The sequence below is a fragment of the Berghia stephanieae genome, chromosome 12, assembly GCF_034508935.2.
Source record: "Berghia stephanieae isolate SIO BIC M18660-M18661 chromosome 12, UCSD_Bste_1.3, whole genome shotgun sequence".
Classification (NCBI taxonomy): Eukaryota; Metazoa; Mollusca; class Gastropoda; order Nudibranchia; family Aeolidiidae; genus Berghia; species Berghia stephanieae.
This window is the reverse complement of record NC_088371.1, coordinates 23363748-23386247: the sequence shown is the minus strand read 5'-3', so window position 1 is coordinate 23386247 and position 22500 is coordinate 23363748. Positions and strand designations below refer to the sequence as shown.

Here is a 22500-nt window from a genome sequence, read left to right as displayed (position 1 = left end):
AACATTCATTCTCCACAATAAAACATAACATCCATTCTCCACAATAAAATATAACCTTCATTCTCCACAATAAAATATAACATTCATTGCCCACAATAAAATATAACATTCATTCTCCACAATAAAATATAACATTCATTCTCCACAATAAAATATAACATTCATTCTCCGCAATAAAATATAACATTCATTCTCCGCAATAAAATATAACATTCATTGTCCACAATAAAATATAACATTCATTCTCCGCAATAAAACATAAAAACTCAACTCTGATATTTCTGGCTACAAATGCAATTTTCAGCATCTTATTCATCCCGACATAATACCGTTTTGAGGCGAGGGGTCACAAATTGTGATGAATATTCTCTCTAACTCAAGACTTTAAACCTTTACTTACCAGCCATTTTCAGAATTTTCCCCAAAATTTCTCACCCACCCAAACAAAAATAGAATTTTCTTACTCAAACAGAAAAGCAACAAATACATTCTTAGCATAATATTTTGATCAGCCAAATGAACTCTACAACACAGTGTCACGTTTTTATATCTATAATAAAACATAAAATATTTTTCTTTAAATTGTGTGATTTACAAAATAAATCGGAATGATAAAAGTGCTGGTTGGATCGTAACGAATGGGACGATTGTTCTCGGGTTGGTATGGGGAGGGTTAAGAAATCTCAAGGTTGAGTGCTCGCTGCACTGTGGCTGACGCCTGGGTTATTCCAGTAGTCTTCCCTTGGCATACACCCTAAAGACAAATTTCCCATATGGAATGAATAAAGCGAATTTATTTAACTCTCTCGTTACAAGCTATTTTCAGAAATTGACCCTAACCTACATACTCAACTAACACAAAAATATATTTTTAAGAACAGAATATTAACGAGCATATTCTATGTTTTGGCCAGAAAAATGAGCTCTACAACACAGTGTCGAGTTTTTATGTCAATAACTATATACAAAATGAAATCGGAATACGAAAATTGTTGGCTGCATCGTAATGAATGTGACGATTTTCCTATGGGTGGTGAGGAGAGGGTTAATTTATATTTTTAAAAATTTATATGATTTATACAGGATGTGGCAGGTAACAGCGGTGTCACTGTAAATAACTCCTTACATTGAAATCGTTTGATATTTATCACCAAAGACTCCATATGTACAAATCATTTCAAAACTGTAATCAACAGGGAACTCCAAAACATAAAATAAATATAAATTTGATGCCTACATTTAAGATTGTTTACGATGTAAATGACGCATGATCTTAGTACTGCCGTATCTATATTATATAGATAGTATGCTAGTATGCTCTTGGCTAAGAAGCACATAACATTGCCATCCGGAAGTATAACGGACCAACACACAAAACTGTATGTATCCACGAACGTTTATAGTCAGGTCAATGTAGTTCAGTGAGCATTATTCATAAATGCGGATGGCAAAAAACAATAACAAAGACCCGAGTGACGTCATCTTCGAACTATCTATAAGTAAATAAATAAATAATCCAAAACTTGAAAATATGTAGCAAAAGAACTAGATATTATGACGAATGAGAAATGTATTTTTTCATATCAACTCACTGTTCAAGAAAAATTTGGCTTATCAATTTTAAGCACGGGGCCACAAAATTGCTGCCTAATTCTGGATCCAATGAAACATAATATTTTGGCTCCCCCCCCCCCCCCCCCTTACAGACCTTGGTATTAGTTTTAAAGTTATTTGTAATCCGTCAGAGCCATTCGGCCCATGGAGCCGGAGTTTATCCCGGTTTCTATAGGGTAAAACGGACACTAGCAATTGCATGCTACCCTCTTGATAGGACGCTAGTCTGTCACTTAAAGTACTCTCCGCCAGATCTAACGGATCCAGCTAACTGCAGGGGGTGGGGGGGGGGGGGGGCAGAAAAATTCTCGACTGCACCTGAGATCGATCTTAGTCCCTCTGACTGTGGAGCGAGTGCTCTACCAACTGAGCTATCGGGACCATAGCGACCCCCCCCCCCCCCCCCTCAAGTTATTTGGCATTCCATATAAAATCTTCCCGGCAACATTGCATGTTACGTCACGAGGCGTGAAAACCGCTTCCATTACTGAGGCGTGCGTAACAAAGCAGCCGTAAAATCAAACGAGGCGGGGACGTTTCCTTGTTACAACTCAGGTGAGATGGGTCTGATCTTTGACCTCCTTCCAATCGTAATGTTTGATTGCATCTGATACATAATAGGTACACTGTCGTTGTCCTTCACAGTCATAATTTGAGCCTATAAAGCCGAAGTTTATCCCGGTTTCTAGAGCGTAAAACGGACAATAGCAATTGCTTGCTACTCTTTGGATAGGACGCTAGTCTATCTAATCAGGCGAGACGGGGTCCTAGTTTCCTTGTTACAATGACAACTCAGGTGAAACGGGTCTGATCTTTGACTTCAACTCGAAATGCTTGACTGCGGCTGATGCAAAGTACACTGTAGTTGTCATTCAGGGCCTATAACGCGTCATAGTCGCTCTGATGGAGCCAAAACTTCGTGTTTCTACGATTTTTCCGTAGGACGAGGCAGGTATAGATAGAATGCGCTTGGCCAAGGAGTTCACAACATTGCCATCCGGAAGTATAACGGACCAACACACAAACTCTGTGTAACCATGAACTTTTATAGTCTGGTTAATACAGATTCGTGAGAACAACTTACAAACGCGGATGGCAAAAACAATAACAAAGGCCTGAGTGACGTCATCTTCAAACTATCTATATCTTGCACAAACCTAAAAAGATTTATTTTTAAACATGACGTCAAAATATGTCATGGCGGGTCCCAGCGTAGCCGTCGTTATGTTATAACCTGATACTGAAATCCAAAAGGACTGACAGTTTGACGTCATTATTTGGTTTTTGCACCGCCTAGTGAGTTGTCGTTAGTAGAGCTCATGTAAACAAGTTATTTCATTGGTTGAACTATTGAATACAACTCACGATTTGTTTTCTTTTGTGGTCAAAGACTGGCATTTTGACGTCATGTTTTGGTCAGTATCAGGCCATAACTTTACGAAGGCCACGGTCCCAGCGTAGCCACCGTTTATATTTATTGTGACCCCTCGTCTCAAAACGGTATTGTGTCGGAATGATTAAAATGCCATTAAGTCAAATTCTAGTTAAACTGGTCAAAAATTGGAATAGTCGCTAATTAGCACAATAAAATATAACATTCATTCTCCACAATAAAATATAACCTTCATTCTCCACAATAAAGCATAAAAAAACTCAACACAACTCTGATATTTCTGGTAATAGATTCTATTTTCAGCATCTTAATCATGCCGACATAATACCGTTTTGAAGCGAGGGGTCACATATCTCCTGACACTGAGAGCTACAAGGAATTATAGTTTGACGCCATGTTTTAGTTTTGTGCAGCGTCTTGTGAGTCGTCATTGGTTGAACTATTGAATACAACTCACGATTTGTTTTCTTTTGTGACTTAATTTTTTGTTCAGTGTCAGGTTAAAAATTCACGATGGCTTTGGTCCCAGTACCAGGTTAATGATGTCATGAGTTTAGTTAAAATACTCACAAAACCCACCAGCCAGATATAACACACAAAAAAACACTAAACTATGTTTAACCTTGAACGTTTATAATCTGATATAATCTAGTGAGAACTAATCACCAAAATGGCTGTCTGAAATGAAAATCAAAAAGCTGCGTGACGTCAAGTACATTCTTTCTCTAACTTGTAATGCTTGGAACGCATTGACTCGTTCTGCGAGGTTGCTTCATTCATGAGAACTGCAAGTTTTTTTGTTTTGTTTTTTTTTCACTGTTCGTCTCTTTTTAACAGCTTCACATGATGCCTGTTAATAGCTTTAATGGCCATAAAGAGACGGGCCCACCCATGAGATAACGAGCTGTACGGAAAGAAAATATCAAAGGAAAATCCGATGGCTTTTTTTATTGTTTAATTTTAAAACTTTGACGTGAGGTGTGCATGTGGAAGGGGGGGGGGGGGCATGGCCGAGTGAATAACGCATTGCCATTACACCCAAAATAAACAGGTTCGAGCCCCGCTTTAATTGTGTAATTTTGAGGTCCTTCAGAACCATTGTGCCAATGGAGCTAGAGTTTATCCCGGTTTCTATAGCGTGAAACGAAAAAAATATCAATTGCTTGATACCCTTTGGATTTGAGGCTAGTCTATCGCAACGTACTTTTCGCCAGATCTAACATACCCAGCTACTCAATTACTGCTGGGTGAACGGGAGGGGGGGGGGGGGCAATACCACCGATGATAAAACCTGTGTAGTTTGATATGTTTACCAATGACTATCACTGTTTACATTATGACGACTGCCCGAGAGACGCAGCTATCTAGATATCTATTGTGAGAATGGACATGATCTATAGATAGTTCGAAGATGACGTCACTCAGGCCTTTGTTATTGTTTTTGCCATCCGCGTTTGTGAGTTGTTCTCACAAAACTGTATTAACCAGACTATAAAAGTTCATGGTTACACAGAGTTTGTGTGTTGGTCCGTTATACTTCCGGATGGCAATGTTGTGAACTCCTTGGCCAAGCGCATTCTATCTTATCTATATATGGCAAAGAACCAAATAATGGATGTACATAATCAACTGCCAGTCTTTTTTTCTCCACCCACAGTTGAATCAACACGTGATGTGTCGAGGCGTGAGATTTTAATGACCGACTTTGTCCGAGTTGTGAATAGGACCTTAGCCATCGTTAACTTATAGATAGAATGAAGATGAGGTCACTCCTGTCTTTGTTATTGTTTTTTTGCCATCCACGTTTATGAGTAATTCTCACTAAACTATTAACCTGACTATAAACGATCATGGTTACGCACAGTTTTGTGTGTTGGTCCGTTATACTTCCGGATGGCAATGTTATGAGCTTCTTAGCCAAGCGCAAACAATCGATAGATAGAATGAAGATGACGTCACTCCTGTCTTTGTTATTGTGTTTTTGCCATCCACGTTTATGAGTACTTCTCACTAAACTGTATTAACCAGACTATAAAAAAAAAATCATGGTTACACATAGTTTTGTGTTGGTCCGTTATACTTCTGGATGGCAATGTTGTGAGCTTCTTAGCGAAGCGCAAACTATCTATATAGCCTGACAATGAAACCCAAAAAGACTGGCATTCTGACGTCATTATTTGGTTTTTGCACCGCCTTGTGAGTTGTCGTTAGTAGAGCTCATGGAAACAAGTGGTCCCATTGGTTGAACTATTGAATACAACTCACGATTTGTTCTCTTTTGTGGCCAAAGACTTGTCTTTTGACGTCAGTTTTTGGTCAGTGTCAGGCTTTAAGTAAACTATGGCTACGGTTTTAGTGTCAGGCTATAAGTTAACGATGACTATGGTCATAGCCCACCACCTTAACGTTCGTACTAAAAACACCCCCCAACATGATAAATAAATAAAATAGAATAAACAAAACAACTAAATAAAAACAAAAATAAAAAAAACAACAACAAAAAAACAACAAAAAATAAACAACAAAAAACAAAGAAAAAAACAAAAAAATAAACTCAACAAACAACCCCCCCCCCAAAAAAAAAACAAACAAAAAACAAAAACAAAAAAAAAAAAAATCAAACAAAAAACAAAAACAAAACACGAATCAAAAGACACGAGCCTTCGCCAAGAGGTCACTTTCAGTACATTCGCCACACCAAAACCCCAATACAAAATTACTGTGAAAAAACTAAGGTAAAAAAGAATTGTTCTCATCAGAATGTTCTGGGTTGAATAAATAAGGGGAAAATACGCCCAAATCTGACGGTCTAACATCAATAGATTGGTAGAGACAGTTTCTAAGAGGTTCAAAAAGTATGGACAATTCAAAGAATTCACTTTTGGCTCAGTCTCACGATTAAAACATTTTGGCCAGATAACTTGTCCTTCAAATATTTATAGATTAAAATGACCAATCTTGTCAAATATATATCATTATCAACTTTGGGACTTCGCGAAGTCCCAGGTTTGAGATTTTTTAATAAGATGAAGGTCATTTTAATCCATCGATATATATTTTTCAATGACGAATTTCCTAGCCAAAATCTTAAATACGTGTTTTTTCAAAGTAAGATAGTTCTTTAGTTTCGTCCAGGTTTCATGCATAGTAGCATAGCCAGGCATGCCTAGTACTACGAAAAATTCGTATAAATACGAATTATTGGCTCCAGCTACAGAACTACATACACCTCTTTGACTCAATAAATCTTGTTGAAAAGGAAAGTTTAGTTCCTTAGAACCTTTATTCAGGACTTAGGAGCATATTTGGACCATGCTACGGGCAAATTGCTTATTTCTAAAGCTATTTAAAGTGAATGTTCCTTTTATTTCTCCATTGGAAACTAAGGATTTCAAGTAGGCGGCTCAGAGCATAGCATCGCATGTGAATCCCAAATTTCATTTCCCCTCGAAATGCAGATTTTTACGCCCAAATTCGTTTAATGGGCGGACAGTTTATGATAACTGGTTCCGGTTGACTTCAGACCGACCCTTACATATTTTTTCCTCTACACCAACTCCACCCATCCCAAGCTGGACTATATCATCATCATTCTATGATATTGTGATACTGTTTTTTACTCCTGCCTGACCTGTTTCTGTTTCCGGGATGAGACAGTTAAAGTTATATGTGACCCCTCGTCTCAAAACGGTATATTGTCGGGATGATTAAGATGCTGAATATTGAATTTATAGCCAGAAATATCAAAGTTGTGTTGAGATTTTTTATACTTAATTGTGGAGAATGAATGTTATGTTTTATTGTGCTAATTAGCGATCATTCCAATTTTTGACCAGTTTAATTATAATTCGACTTAATAACAGTTTAATCAACCCGACTTAATACCGTTTTGAGGCGAGGGGTCACATATGTATTTTTTATTTATTTATTTATTTATTTATTTTTTTTTTTTTTGGGGGGGGGGGGGGGGGGGAGGTTGTCCAAAACGAAAAACGTATTTTGTCATGCCCAGCAGCATGTTTTCTTCTTCATCTCTCAGGGTTTTTTTTTCTGCTTTCTTGTCGTGACCGCCGACATGAAGACAGGAAAATATTAATGATAATAATATTATATAATCACTGTTTTGATTCTGGACTGACCACCATGTTGGAGTTGGCTCTGGGTGGAATCTGCCGCCCGAGTGCAATGGGTTTAATTAAGGTATTTGTGTGGAAGAAAATAAATAGCTCAATAACCTTGGTGGTGGTGGTGGTTGTGGTTGTTGTTGTTGTTGTTGTTGTTGTTGTTGTTGTTGTTGTTGTTGTTGTTGTTGTTATGGTTGTTGTTGTTGTTGTTGGTTTAGAAGTGCTGGGAAAAGTTATGCTGTCATTAAAGCAGCCTTCTTTCATAATGATTAACTAATTATTTGATCATTCGTTTATTCATTTACATTTATTTCTTGGTTGATTTATTTAATCATTCATTACATAATTAATTGGTTAACTAATTCATTCATTTATTTACTTACTTCGGTCAACGTGTACTTATTTGAAGTTCTGATAACCCCAAATTGTTACGAGCTCATTGTCGGAATAGAAATATACTCTTAATTCATCAGAATATTAAAACGAGCCCATTATTCTCTCTTTGCAAATCAGACATGCACTAATGAGCATGCAGTCTTTGGTTTAAAACTACTTCAGAAGGTGGTTTGAATTAATGACTTGCCGAAAGTAATAAGGAAAGAAAGAAAATAAAACACGAAAGAAACCCCAAAAAACTTCAGCTCTTATATAGAGCAGTATCCACAAAATGTGCTCAAATCTTTTTACAAAGGGTCCCTGACCAATAGCAACACGTAACATGTAGAACAAGACATGACGCCTGTTAGGCGAGATGACAATTGTTGTCCCCCAAAAAATAGACTAATCTGTCAACGGCCAGGTACTCATTTTACACCTGAGTACGATGAGAGAATGTGAGTAAAGAACCCTTTCCAAGGACTCAACAATGCGCCGAACGAGGCTCGAACCCAGGACCTTCTGATCCGAAAGCGAGTGTCATACCACAAGACCATGTAGCCGCACGAAAGAAAAAAAAGAAGAAAAAGAAAGGTTAAAACACAAATTAATAAACGTAAAAAAAAAATTTTTTTTTTAAAGAAAGAGAGAGAGAGAGAGAGAGAGAGAGAGAGAGAGAGAGAGAGAGAGAGAGAGAGAGAGAGAGAGAGAGAGAGAGAAGGAGGAAACAAGCGTGAGAAATTGACATCTCATGTAGATATAGATACGCATTTGGGTGGAAGATAAAAAGAAACAAAAACGTTATGGCTTTCAGATTTCTGACCGAGTTTCTGAGCCCCGATGGTGAGAATGCAGTCATTAAAAAGTGGTTGGGATGATGGAGAAGAAAAAATATATATGTGGACAGGGGCAGAGGTCTTGGTCACTGAACTACATAGTACCTTTCCAGGATTATGATAGAATTTTGCATGGATAGCAAAGGTATAATATTTTATACACTTTGTAATGTATAGTGTGTACCGCTGTTCTTTGGAAAAACACATTATTATTTAGAAATTTGACCAGAAAATTCGTCCTTCAAATATCGATCGGTTTAAATGACCCTCTTCTTAGCAAAAGCTTTTAAAACTGGGACTTCGCGAAAGAAGAAGAGAAGAAGAAGGAAGAAAGAAGAAGAAGAGAGAAGAAGAAGAAGAAGAAGAGAGAAGAAGAAGAAGAAGAAGAAGAAGAAGAAGAAGAAGAAGAAGAAGAAGAAGAAAGAAGAAGAGAAGAAGAAGAAAGAAGAAGAAGAAGGAAGAAGAGAGAAGAAGAAGAAGAGAAGAAGAAGAAGAAGAAAGAAAGAAGAAGAAGAAGAAAGAAGAGAGAAAGAAGAAGAAGAAGAAGAAGAAGAAAGAAGAAGAAGAAGAAGAAGAAGAAGAAGAAGAAAAGAAGGAAGAAGAAGAAAGAAGAAGAAGAAAGAAGAAGAAGAAGAAGAAAGAAGAAGAAGAAGAAGAAGAAGAAGAAGAAGAAGAAGAAGAAGAAGAAGAAGAAGGGGAAGAAGAAGAAGAAGAAGAAAGAAGAAGAAGAAGAAGAAGAAGAAGAAGAAAGAAGAAGAAGAAAGAAGAAGAAGAAGAAGAAGAAGAAGAAGAAGAAGAAGAAGAAAAGAAGAAGAAGAAGAAGAAGAAGAAGAAGAAGAAGAAGAAGAAGAAGAAGAAGAAGAAGAAGAAGAAGAAAGAAGAAAGAAAAGAAGAAGAAGAAGAAGAAGAAGAAGAAGAAGAAGAAGAAGAAGAAGAAGAAGAAGAAGAAGAAGAAGAAGAAGAAGAAGAAGAAGAGAGAAAGAAGAAGAAGAAGAAGAAGAAGAAGAAAGAAGAAGAAGAAAGAAGAAGAAGAAGAAGAAGAAGAAGAAGAAGAAGAAGAAGAAGAAGAAGAAGAAAAGAAGAAGAAGAAGAAGAAGAAGAAGAAGAAAGAAGAAGAAGAAGAAGAAGAAGAAGAAGAAAGAAGAAGAAGAAGAAGAAAGAAGAGAAAGAAGAAGAAGAAGAAGAAGAAGAAGAAGAAGAAGAAGGAAGAAGAAGAAGAAGAAGAAGAAGAAGAAGAAGAAGAAGAAGAGAAGAAGAAGAAAGAAGAAGAAGAAGAAGAAGAAGAAGAAGAAGAAAAGAAGAAGAAGAAGAAGAAGAAGAAGAAGAAAGAAGAAGAAGAAAGAAGAAGAAGAAGAAGAAGAAGAGAAGAAGAAGAAGAAGAAGAAGAAGAAGAAAAGAGAAGAAGAAGAAGAAGAAGAAGAAGAAGAAGAAGAAGAAGAGAAGAAGAAGAAGAAGAAGAAGAAGAAGAAGAAGAAGAAGAAGAAGAAGAGAAGAAGAAGAAGAAGAAGAAGAAAAGAAGAAGAAGAGAAGAAGAAGAAGAAGAAGAAGAAGAAAGAAGAAGAAGAGAAGAAGAGAAGAAGAAGAGAAGAAGAGAAGAGAAGAAGAAGAAGAAGAAGAAGAAGAAGAAGAAGAAGAAGAAGAAGAAGAAGAAAGAGAAAGAGAAGAGAGAGAGAGAGAGGAGAGAGAGAAACAAGACAAATAAACAAGAGAGAGAAAAGGAAAGAAGAAGAAGAAGAAGAGAAGAGAAAGAGAGAGAGAAGGAGGAGGATGAGGATGGGAAGCAACGACACATACACAAAAGGAGTGGACGAGAAAAGTAGAGATAGAGAGAGAGAGAGAGAGATATAAAGAGAGAGATAGAGAGAGAGGGAGAGAGAGAATAGAGAGAGAGAAAAGAGAGAGAGATAGAGAGAGATAGAGAGAGAGAGATAGAGAGAGAGAGATAGAGAGAGAGATAGAGAGAGAGGGAGATAGAGAGAGAGATAGAGAGAGATAGAGAGAGATAGTGAGAGAGATAGAGAGAGATAGAGAGATAGAGAGAGAGATAGAGAGATAGAGAGATAGAGAAAGAGAGAGATAGAGAGAGAGATAGAGAGAGAGATAGTGAGAGAGAAAGAGAGAGAGATAGAGAAAGAGAGAGATAGAGAGAGAGATAGTGAGAGATAGGAGAGAGATAGTAGAGAGATAGAGAGAGAGATAGTGAGAGAGATAGTGAGAGAGATAGTGAGAGAGATAGAGAGATAGAGAGAGATAGAGAGAGAGATATATATAGAGAGAGATAGAGAGAGATATATATATAGAGAGAGATAGAGAGATAGAGAGAGAGAGAGGCGGATTACGCACTCATATAAATAAATAAATAAATAAAAAAATTATCTTTAGGGTCTATTCCAATGGAAGATTGGAATCTCTCAGGCGTTAGCCGCAGTGCAGCTATATTATACTGTATATTGTACATATTATTAATATACTATTGACAACTTACCCAAAGAGACGACCAGCACCACCGCCAACACCCAGATGTTCATAAAGAACAGGGTAATCTTCGCCACGGTCACCGCTGACCTATACATTTTTCGAGCCAGTCTGGATTTTAACCTCCTGGGCCAATTTTGGTACTCTGGAAATGAAAAGAGAAAGGCAGAAAATTTAATGTATATAGCATAATTTTTCTGAAGTGTCTTACTCAATGATGCAATACCCAGCCATCGTTTTGTTATAGATAGTTCGAAGATGACGTCAACTGTTATTGTTTTTGCCATTGGCGTTTGTGAGTTGTTCTCACTAAACTGTATTAACCAGACTATAAAAGTTCATGGTTACACAAAGTTAATGTGTTGGTCCGTTATACTTCCGGATGGCAATCTTGTGAACTCCCTGGCCAAGCGCATTCTTTCTATCGCCTGATACTGAAATCCAAAAAGACCGGAAGTTTGACGTCATTATTTGGTTTTTGCACCGCCTAGTGAGTTGTCGTTAGTAGAGCTCATGGAAACAAGTTATTTCATTGGTTGAACTATTGAATACAACTCACGATTTGTTTTCTTTTGTGGCAAAAGACTGGCATTTTGACGTCATTTTTTGGTCAGTATCAGGCCATAACTTTACGATGGCTACGATCCAAGACACGATGGAATTTTTATCGTAAAGTGAATAATCAGTATAGATAGAATGCGCTTGGCCAAGGAGTTCACAACATTGCCATCCGGAAGTATAACGGACCAACACACAAACTCTGTGTAACCATGAACTTTTACAGTCTGGTTAATACAGTTTAGTGAGAACAACTCACAAACGCGGATGGCAAAAACAATAACAAAGGCCTGAGTGACGTCATCTGCATACTATCTATTCGGACTGTCCGAATCTAGTAAAAGTTGTTTATTTTGGCAAAAATGAGTCAGGGGATACTAGAATGTCATCCCCCTCCCCACATTAGAAAGGATTGCATTCATCATAATGTGGTACATAATAATATTATACGTTTTGCTTTTTCTATGGGATGATACATATAGAACGAAGATGACGTCACTCAAGCCTTTGTTATTGTATTTTGCCATCCGCGTTTGTGAGTGATTCTCCCTAAACTATAGATAGTATGAAGTTGACGTCACTCGGGTCTTTGTTATTGATATTTGCCATCCGCGTTTCTCAGTAATTCTCACTAAATTGTATCAACTAGACAATAAACGTTTTTAAGGTTACACATAGTTTTTGTGTGTTGGTCCGTTATACCGTTACACTTCCGGATGGCAATGTTGTGAGCTTCTTAGCCAAGCGCATACTATCTATCTCAACCAGACTATAAACGTTCATGGTTACACACAGTTTTGTGTGTTGGTCCGTTATAACTCCGGATGGCAATGTTATGAGCTTCTTAGCCAAGCGCATACTATCTATACAACATAACAAGGATGTTATCTTGCAGTAGCTGTCATTCGGCCATGATACATTCGACTACTAAGGAGATGTACAGGCTATGTCGTCTTGTGATCGGACACTCGCTTTTGGATCGGAAGGTCCTGGGTTCGAGCCTGCTCAGCGTATAGTTGAGTCCTTGGAAAAAAAGGCTCTTTACTCACATTCTCTCACCGTACTCAGGTGTAAAATGACTCCTTTCTATTAACAGCTTTGTCAGGGTATTTCCTGTTGGCAGATGTCGTGGGTATTTGACTCAAATTCACATAATCTATTCCCAATATAGATAGTATGCGCTTGGCTAAGAAGCTCATAACATTGCCATCCGGAATTATAACGGACCAACACACAAAACTGTGTGTATCCATGAACGTTTATAGTCGGGTTAATACAGTTCAGTGAGCATTACTCATAAACGCGGATGGCAAAAAACAATAACAAAGACCTGAGTGACGTCATCTTCGAACTATCTATAGATAGAATAAAAGTCTTTGTTATTTTTTTTGTCACCCATGTTTATGAGTAATTCTCACTAAACTGTATTGACCCGACTATAAAAGTTCAAAGTTACACATAGTTTTGTGTGTTGGTCCGCTATACTTCTGGATGGCAATGTTGTGAGGTTCTAAGCCAAGAGCACACTATCTATATACTATATCTCAATCTCGAATGACATTAGCCATGGGTGCATCAACCCTGAGGCTGTTCCGGCCAGTTTTATGATTGTACAGTTATGTAACCGTTTGTATTAGGGTTTTCCCATGTAGGTGGATGTTGTTCATCGCTGAGAACAAACGTATTTTGAACGATAAAATTGATGCTGATGAAGATAACCATCATCCTCCTCCTCCTCCTCCTCATCATCATCATCATTCTATTAGCCTCATCGTAGTCATCGTCATCGTCACCATTATTATTATTATTATTATTATTATTATTATTATTATTATTATTATTATTATTATTATTATTATTATTATTAATATTATTATTATTATTATTTTTATTTTTATTATTATTATTATTATTATTATTATTATTATTATTATTATTATTATTATTATTATTATTATTATTATTATTATCATTATTATTATATTATTATTATTATTATTATTATTATTATTATTATTATTATTATTATTATTATTATTATTATGGTTGTTGTTGCCGTAAGTATAAAAACAAACACGTGAAATGTCTGATGTAAAACAATATTTAGATAATAATACATTTTTATTATCTATTTATCTAGTTATAAATTTACGTGTTTATTAATTTATATTCGAGAATAAATTACAAAAACGTCCGTCCGCCACTTTCATTACAGTTGAAATATGACCCACAGTCTAAAAATGGTCATTTGTTGGAATTAACTAGTTGGTGGTGGACATTGAATGGCTGTTCAGCAATCTTCCTATAGCTCAGTTGGTAGAGCACTCGCTTCACACGCAAAGGGACCAAGATCAATCCCGGGTGCAGTCGAGCTTTTTTTCTGAGCCCCCCCCCCCCCTTCCCTGTCCACCTAGCTGTAAATGTGGTAGCTGAGTCTATTAGATTTGGTGGAAATTACTTTGCGATAGACTAGCGTCCTATACAAAGGATAGCAAGCAATTGCTATAATCCGTTTCACTCTATAGAAACCGGGATATACTCCGGCATCATGGACTACTTTTTTTTTTAAAAAAGCACTCTTTACATTAAAAAAAAATAATAAAAAATTGAAAAAATAAAAATTAAGCATTTATATAGCGCAATATCCCCTTAAGGTGTTCAAAGAGCTTTACAAAGGGGTCAATTGCCAACAGCAACACTTATCATGTAGAGCGGGATTGTAATGGTTTGGGCATGTTAAGAGACGAGTGGGGGAGTAGGGGTATGTGGGGGAAAGTATTAAATATACAAGTAGCGGGAGATCAGAGAGAGAGAGAGAGAGAGAGAGAGAGAGAGAGAGAGAGAGAGAGAGACAGATAGAGAGAGACAGAGAGAGACAGAGAGACAGAGAGAGACAGAGAGAGAGACAGAGAGAGAGAGAGAAAGACACACACGCACACCCACACACACACACACACAGAGAGAGAGAGAGAGAGCGAGAGAGAGAGAGAGAGAGAGAGAGAGAGAGAGAGAGAGAGAAGGGACGCCCAAAGACTAGATGGATGGTTAGGGTGAAGGATGATATGAAAGAACTGGGCCTGGAGGAAGATGATGCAATTAACCGGGATGCATGGAGATGTGGCATTCATTATTGCATCCCTGCAAAATGGGAGATAAGCTGAAAGAAGAAGAACATGTAAAACGAGGCATCACGGCTGTTGGCGATAACAGAGAAAATTCTGTTAATTCCAGGTACTCATTTTACGCATGAGTACGCAGAGAGAATGTGAGTAAAGAAGAGCCTTTTCCAAGGACAGCGCCGCTCAGAGCGGGACTCGAACACTGGGCCTTCCGAACCAAAGGCGAGTGTCTTACCACAAGACCTCTATTTATTTTGGAGTGGTAGATAACTCATACAGTAGAGCCAAACTCTCCCTGGCCAGGCGGAGTAGTCGTCGTCCCTGTAAGGTCGCGGGTTCGAGCCCCATCGCCGCGAACATTTTATTCTTTATAGATAGAATGCGTTTGGCCAAGGAGTTCACAACATTGCCATCCGGAAGTATAACGGACCAACACACAAACTCTGTGTAACCATGAACGTTTATAGTCTGGTTAATACAGTTTAGTGAGAACAACTCACAAACGCGGATGGCAAAAACAATAACAAAGGCCTGAGTGACGTCATCTGCATACTATCTATAAGTCTTCTGGCATTTTCCTACTCACTTCATTTCTTTTTACCATAAGCCCACATAGCAAAGCCGTATCATAAAATAAATTAAATTAGATTAAATAGTGAGAGGTCTTCCATAGCTCTCTCCCCCCCCCCACCCCCCCCCCTCCCCCCATCTTTTGAGTAGTTAATCTTCTTGACTTGAAATTTTACGAATTTTGCGTGTAGAAAAAAATTAGGCTATTTATTTTATTATGATAATTACGATAAGTATTGTCTTGTAAGCTTCAATTTATTAGACGAAGGCAGATATTGTGGACGTTTCGGGTTTCCCCTTTATCACCAAAATGAAGGAATGAAAGAGTACTGCAAATAAGTAGGTAGTCCACGTCGCTTAGGGTTAATTTGATTCTAAATTTAAATAGATAAAACGTTTATTCAAGATGAACACCTGCCTAAATAGGGGTGGGGGGGGGGGGGTATGGAAGGTCTCCCGAAATATGTAGTTGTCTATGTTATCAATACATTCACTTATTATTCAATATACGGCTATGTCTGTTTTTCGTGTGGTATGACACTCGTTTTCGGATTGGAAGGTCTTGGGTTCGAGCCTCACTCGCTCGGCGCATATTTGACTCCTTGAAAAAAAAAAGGCGCTTTACTCACATTCTCTACCGTACTCGGGTGTAAAATATGTACCTGGACGTTAACAGCGTTGTCTCTGTCGGGAAAAAAATTGTAATATCGCCTAACAGGCGTCATGTGTCTTGTCTCGTTGTTCATGTTGCGTGTTGTTGTTGGTCAGGAACCCTTTGTAAAACGCTTTGAGCAAGTTGAGTGGATATTGCGCTATACAAAAGCTCTATTTATTTTTAAAAAATTATTATTAATATTTTACAATGTCTTATTTTGCTATACTCACGTTTAGGAAATGAGTTGAAATATTCACACCACTGATAACGAGGAAAAAAGTCCTATATCGAGAATGATTAAATCCAACTAGAATTACACTCCGTTCACCTTTGTCTATTTATCTCTATAGTTTAAACTCCAAGCACGAATAAGACTCAAATCACTTATCACACACAAACTATGCAGTTCTATTTTCTTCAGATTTTTTATTCATGAGCACACACACTGCAATCCGAATACCTGGTTCGTTACACAGGGCCAGAAAATTCAAAATCTAAAATATGGAAGAAAATAATGAATGAAGTTATAAGAACAACACAGAGGCTGAAATTCCACATACAGGAGCCACTTTAATGAATAAAAGTAAATATAGATAGTATGAAGTTGACGTCACTCAGGTCTTTGTTTGTTTTTTTTTTGCCATCCATGTTTATGAGTAATTCTCACTAAACGGTATTATCCAGACTATAAACTTTAAGGTGGCATAATATAGTGTTGTGTGTTGATTCGTTATATTTCAGGATGGCAATGTTGTGAGCTTATTAGCCAAGCGCATACTATCTATAAGAGACCAACACACGAAACTATCTGTAACCTTGAAAGTTTCTCGTCTGGGTAAAACAGTTTAGTGAGAATTACTCATAAACATGGGTGGCAAAAAAACAATACCAAAGACCTACGTGACGTCAGCTTCATTCTATATCTCTACTGACTTTCTCACTGGAGTTAAAGTGGCCTTCCCTGAGTGGCGCCTGTATATGGAAGTTCTTCCAACACAAAAAACAAGCTTACAAAACAAACAAACAAACAAACAAACAAACAAACAAACAATCACACTAACAAACCAACTCATCCACCGGTAACTAAACACTTGATCAAAATAAAGATAAAATTTAACCTGTGCTGATTTCTTTTCGTTTGTTTTCCGTTTATATTTCTAATCGATTCAACTTTTAAAAAGATTTTATAGATAGTTCGAAGATGACGTCAACCCTGTCTTTGTTATTGTTTTTTGCCATCCGCGTTTATGAGCAATGCTCACTGAACTGCATTAATTTGACTATATACGTTCATGGCTACACACAGTTTTGTGTGTTGGTCCGTTATACTTCCGGATGGCAATGTTATGAGCTTCTTAGCCAAGCGCATACTATCTATTATCAATATCATTATCGAAACACCTGTTAGGCACAATAATCGATCTGTCTCTAGTCTGGAAATTTCTAAAAAAAAATACACAACAAAAAAGCAAAAACACATTTGTAAAATTTTAGCCAGAAAACTCGTTCTTCAGATATTGACCGATTCAATTGATCGTCATCTTGTAAAAAAAAAAAAAAAACAAAACAAAAAAACAAAACAAAACAAAAACAAACAAAACTAAAAAAAATAACCTGCCAAACCTGAGTCTTTTTAGAGTTTTCGATATGATCGAAATCGATTTAATCCATCGATATTTCAAGGACGATATTTCTGGACAATTTTGTTTAAAAAATGTATTGGTTGAATTTTCAACACACACTCACACACACACACACACTCACACACACACACACACACACATGTACAAAAAGGTTGATGTCTGGTACGCATGATCACAATATGCAGCATGCATCGCTTGTTTCAAACAATCTACAGAGGTATAATATATATCAGAGAATCGCCTTGGGTCACACCTCATTGAAACCAACACAAAAGTATATTTCTGTGAGGGGAAAAAAACACATCAAGAAAACGAGAACAATACTAATATGATAAAGCCGTAATAAACGGAAATTCTAGGAAATCTTCAATTTCAATCTTCAAAGGCTGGTATTTGCATAAGGGGCCCATCACGGCAAATGTTCACTTGACGTCACGGGGCTCTTTATGGTTGTTTTTAGACAGCGAATAAGACGATAAGATCTCATAGAATTCTATCAGTTATAACAAAATATCAATAGGATATTCAATGAAAACGTCAATAGGAGCGATCTATATTCATGGTTTTCGTCCAAGCAAGTCATCAATCACGTGATGTTTTGCTCTCCAACGATTGGATGTTTCTTAACTTCCTCCTTACCAGCCATTTTCAGGAATTCCCCCAAAACGTCACACCCAACTAACACAAAAACAGATGTCTTTATCACTCAGACATAATAACAGTAAATTCTTGCGATAAATAATTTTTTAAGCAAAACATACTCAACAACACACTGTTCATTTTCTTTAAATGTTATGATGTACAAAAGAAATTTGAATAAGAAAAATGTTGGTTGTGTCGTAACGAATGTGACGATTTTCCTATAGTTGGTACGGAGACGGTTAAGAAATATAAACACACTGCTTTGTTTATGAAACTTGCAAACATACTCTTAAACAGTCGTAACGTCAATTCCCTCGTAATGACGCATGGTAACTTAGTAACTGGCTCTAAACTATCGGAACGATGGCAGACGCCCTTATGAAATACTTCTCCGGCGAGCATAAAAGCGTATCCAATTGAATTCAGTAGTCTGATGTCATGCCGCCCGGCAACGGCGGCCATCTTGGTTCTAAACAAAGAAAATCATTACTTTTTATTCTTCATGCTGGCTAGAACTTTTCATATGTCTTGTGATCAGAATGCGTAAAAGTCAAAACATGGTCAAATTTATGGGGTTTTTTCCCTCTGGATACGCATATGCTCGCCGGAGCATTTCTGAACCCCCCCCCCCCCCTTCCTCCGTCCACCAAGCAGTTCAATGGATATCTGAGTTTACTAGATTTAGCGGAAAGTACTTTGCGATATACTAGCGTCATATCCAAAGGATAGCAAGCAATTGCAATTGTCGGTTTCATGCTATAGAAACCGGAATAAACTCCGGCTCCACGGGCCCAATGACTCTGAAGGACTACAAAATTTTCTTCTTTTTTTTTAAAAGACGATTTTGAATGATGAAAAAAATCTTTCTTTCAACATAAAGCATGAAGTTGTACAAGATATATTAATATTTTATTTATGCACTATCTGTTTATTTATTATTAATTATTTATCTATATATTTATTCATTTATTTATTTACCTATTTAGTCATAATATTTATTTACTTATCTATTCATTTATTGAATTATTTGTCTATCAATTAATCGTCTATATTTATATTTATTCATTTAATTTTTAAATTACTTATTTATTTTTCTTTACCGACTTAAAAAAACAAAACCCGAAACGTCCACAGTATAATTTGTCTTCGTCTAATAAATTGAAGCTTACAATTCAACACTTATCGTTATTTTTTCCCTCGGGCTTCAAGCAACAACATTTTCATTTAAGCACTTATATTTATTTATAGATAGAACGAAATTGACGTCACTCATGTCTTTGATATTGTTTTTTGCCATCCGAGATTATGAGTAATTCTCACAAAATTGTATTAATCAAACTATAAATGTTCATGATTACACATAGTTTTGTGTGTTGTTGGTCCGTAATATTTCCGGATGCCAATGTTGTGAGCTTCTTAGCCAAGCGCATACTATCTATACATTATTTATCCAACGAGTGCGGCTATGACTATGTGGTCTTGTGGTATGACACTCGCTTTCGGATCGGAAGTTCCTGGGTTAGGGCCTCGCTAGCGCATAGTTGAGTCCTTGGAAAAGACTTTTTACTCACATTCTCTCACCGTACTCAGGTGTAAATTGAGTACCTGGCCGTTGTCTCTGTCTGAAAAATAAATTATATTATCGCATAACAGGCATCATGTTTCGTTCTTTATGTTACGTGTTGCTGTTGGTCAGGGACCCTTTGTAGAGCGCTTTGAGCACGTTTAGTGGAAATAACACTTTATAAAAGCTCAAGTTTTTTAACCTTTTCATTTACCCACTTATTTATTTATACATTATTTATCTAGTAAAATGTTTTCATGAAGTCATTAATAACTTGAAACATTCAAAGTATTTTGACATTGACAGACATAAGGAATTAATGCATCATCGAAAGTTGACATAATTATTTTTGAAATGTTTCAACACTGAAAATTCCAATAATTAAATGAAACTTAATCCAGATAACGAAAACCATCCATTACAAAAATGAAAGAAATGATGATGATGATGATGATGATGGTAATAGTAATAGTAATAATAATAATAATAATAATAATAATAATAATAATAATAATAATAATATAATAATAATAATAATAATAATAATGATAATAATAATAATAATAATAATAATAATAATAATAATAATAATAATAATAATAATAATAATAATAATAATAATAATAATAATAATAATAATAATAATAATAATGATAATAATAATTCCAGTCGTACAAATAATTATGAAAAACTTTAAAATGTCACCTTCTATAATAGTGATATATTATACTTCTACTATATTACTATATATAACGATATATATATATATATATATATATATTAAACTCCGAGCTGGAAAAGACACACATAACACCGTCATGAACAATCACATCACATTATCACAAACCAACCAGTCAGTCACTCGCGATCTCAATCCACCCCGAATCACAACCACAGACAAACACACCCACCCACCCCCCCCCCCCCCCCCCCCCCCCCCCCCCTCTCCTCCTCTCTCTCTCTCTCTCTCTCTCTCTCTCTCTCTCTCTCTCTTTTCTCACACACACACACACACACACACACACACACACACACATAACACAGTACGTTATACACACTCCCACGAAAACTGCGAGTGAGAGGTGATTTTTTAACAATAAAATTAGTAGAAGTAAGCATGCATGGATTATACTAAGAATATCGCGTTCGCGTCACACAAATCTCGCGACGACGACAAGACGAGACAGAATTTTTTGGACTTAACTTTCACCACCACCGCCGTCGCCGCTGTTTGCTTCTGTTTTGTAATAAATAAATATGAGACGGATTATTTTTTTATCTACGAAAATTATGCACGTAAATTATAGGGGTGGGTGGTAGATATACGATACGATGATAATAATAATAATAGGGAGGAAGGGAGCGGTTGGGTAAAGGTATAGAAGGGGGGGGGGGGGAGAGAGAGAGAGAGAGAGAGAGAGAGAGAGAGAGAGAGAGAGAGAGAGAGAGAGAGATGAGGGGGGGGGGGGGAGATGAAGGATCACGAATGAATGAATGAAAGAAGGTGACGTAACTATGCTTTTTAGAATTATTGTAAGACCACCTGTTCGGTCATTAGTTCTCACTAAAATTCTCTAAATCAGATTTCTGATGCTATGAGTTTAGATAGGATGCTCTCATAATCCGCCAGCCATATCACACATACCAACACACAAAACTGAGCGTAACCTTTAATGTTTGCAGTTTGATTGATTTGGGATCTTAGCAATACAAAAATAAATACAATAAATTATACTTACCTTTATCCACCCGTAGGCGAAATTTGTCTCTGTGGGTCTATTCCAAGGGAAGACTGGAATAACCCAGGCGCTAGCGGCAGTGGATGGCCGCAAATTGAGCTAGGACGAGGTGACTTGCTCAAGGCCACACAGCGCAGTGGCGGGTGATCGAACTCGGAACCTTTCGGGTAGAAGCAAAGACCGAACCACTGAGCCACGCTGTCCCCTAACAGGCTGTCTAAATATGATTATTAAAAAAATAACAAAAACGAGCTGGGTGACGTCAATTTTGTTCCTTCTAAAAGTTTAGACGTTTGTGCGGCTATGTGGTCTAGTGGTATGACACTCTCTTTCGGATCGGAAGGTTCTGGGTTCGAACCTCGCTCGGCTCATAGTTGAGTCCTTGGAAAAGGCTATTTACTCACATTCTTTCACCGTACTCATGTGTAAAATGAGTACCTGACCGTTAACAGCATTGTCTCTGTTCGAAAAAAAAAATGTAATATTGCCTGACGGGTGTCATGTCCCGTCCTACAGGTTAAGTGTTGTTTTACTGTTGGCCAGGGACCCCTTGTACAGTGCTTTGAGCACTATTAGTGGATATTGCGCTAAAAAGCTCATTTTTTCTCAATGGAATACATTAATACATTAATGGAATACAATGTATTCATTCTCCGCAATGAACCATAGTTTAGTGAGTTGGTGCTATTTATCTGGTTCGCAGAAGTTGTGAGTATTTTATTAAATTACATCAATTGGAATTGACCGCAAAAAGAATAGTGGGAATGTTTGGGGAGTGGGTTGGTGGGTGTGGTGTGTGTGTGTGTGTGGGGGGGGGGGGGGGGGGAGGGGCAGGGCAATGTAATCGGAGAATTCCAGTGGAGGTTAGTCTATTACTGCGTAGAATGGAATCTCGGAATGACCTATTCATAGATTCCGGTATCGGCGGTCATTGAATGAATATCAATAGAAAGTTGATCTGTCGTAATACCAAGTCAGTTTTTAAGATTTATAGAGGTTAGGAATGGGTTACAGTTTTAATAATCTTTCAAAGTAAAGGTAGTAATAGAGAAGTGAGAGAGCGTGTGTGTCTGTGTGTGTGTGTGTGTGTGTGTGTGTGTGTGTGAGTGAGAGAGAGATAGGTAGATAGAGAGAGAAATATAGATAAGCAGATATATATATATATATATATATATATATATATATATACATAT

The 22500-nt window shown here is 37.0% G+C and overlaps 1 protein-coding gene and 1 long non-coding RNA gene across 2 annotated transcripts in view; both read right to left on the bottom strand.

Annotated features, from left to right (window-relative positions):
• Window positions 1-20450, bottom strand: part of LOC144957523 (carbohydrate sulfotransferase 11-like) — a 142898-nt gene extending 122448 nt beyond the window's left edge. The window contains exon 1 of the mRNA XM_078888855.1: window positions 20420-20450. The gene's annotated coding sequence lies outside the window, so the exon portion shown is untranslated. The remainder of the gene's footprint in view (window positions 1-20419) is intronic.
• LOC144957524 (uncharacterized) overlaps window positions 405-22500 on the bottom strand; it is a 118009-nt gene continuing 95913 nt past the window's right edge. The window contains exons 3-4 of the long non-coding RNA XR_013642180.1: window positions 10828-10962; window positions 405-754 (exon numbers count right to left, since the gene is read on the bottom strand). This is a non-coding gene — a long non-coding RNA (uncharacterized LOC144957524). The remainder of the gene's footprint in view (window positions 755-10827; window positions 10963-22500) is intronic.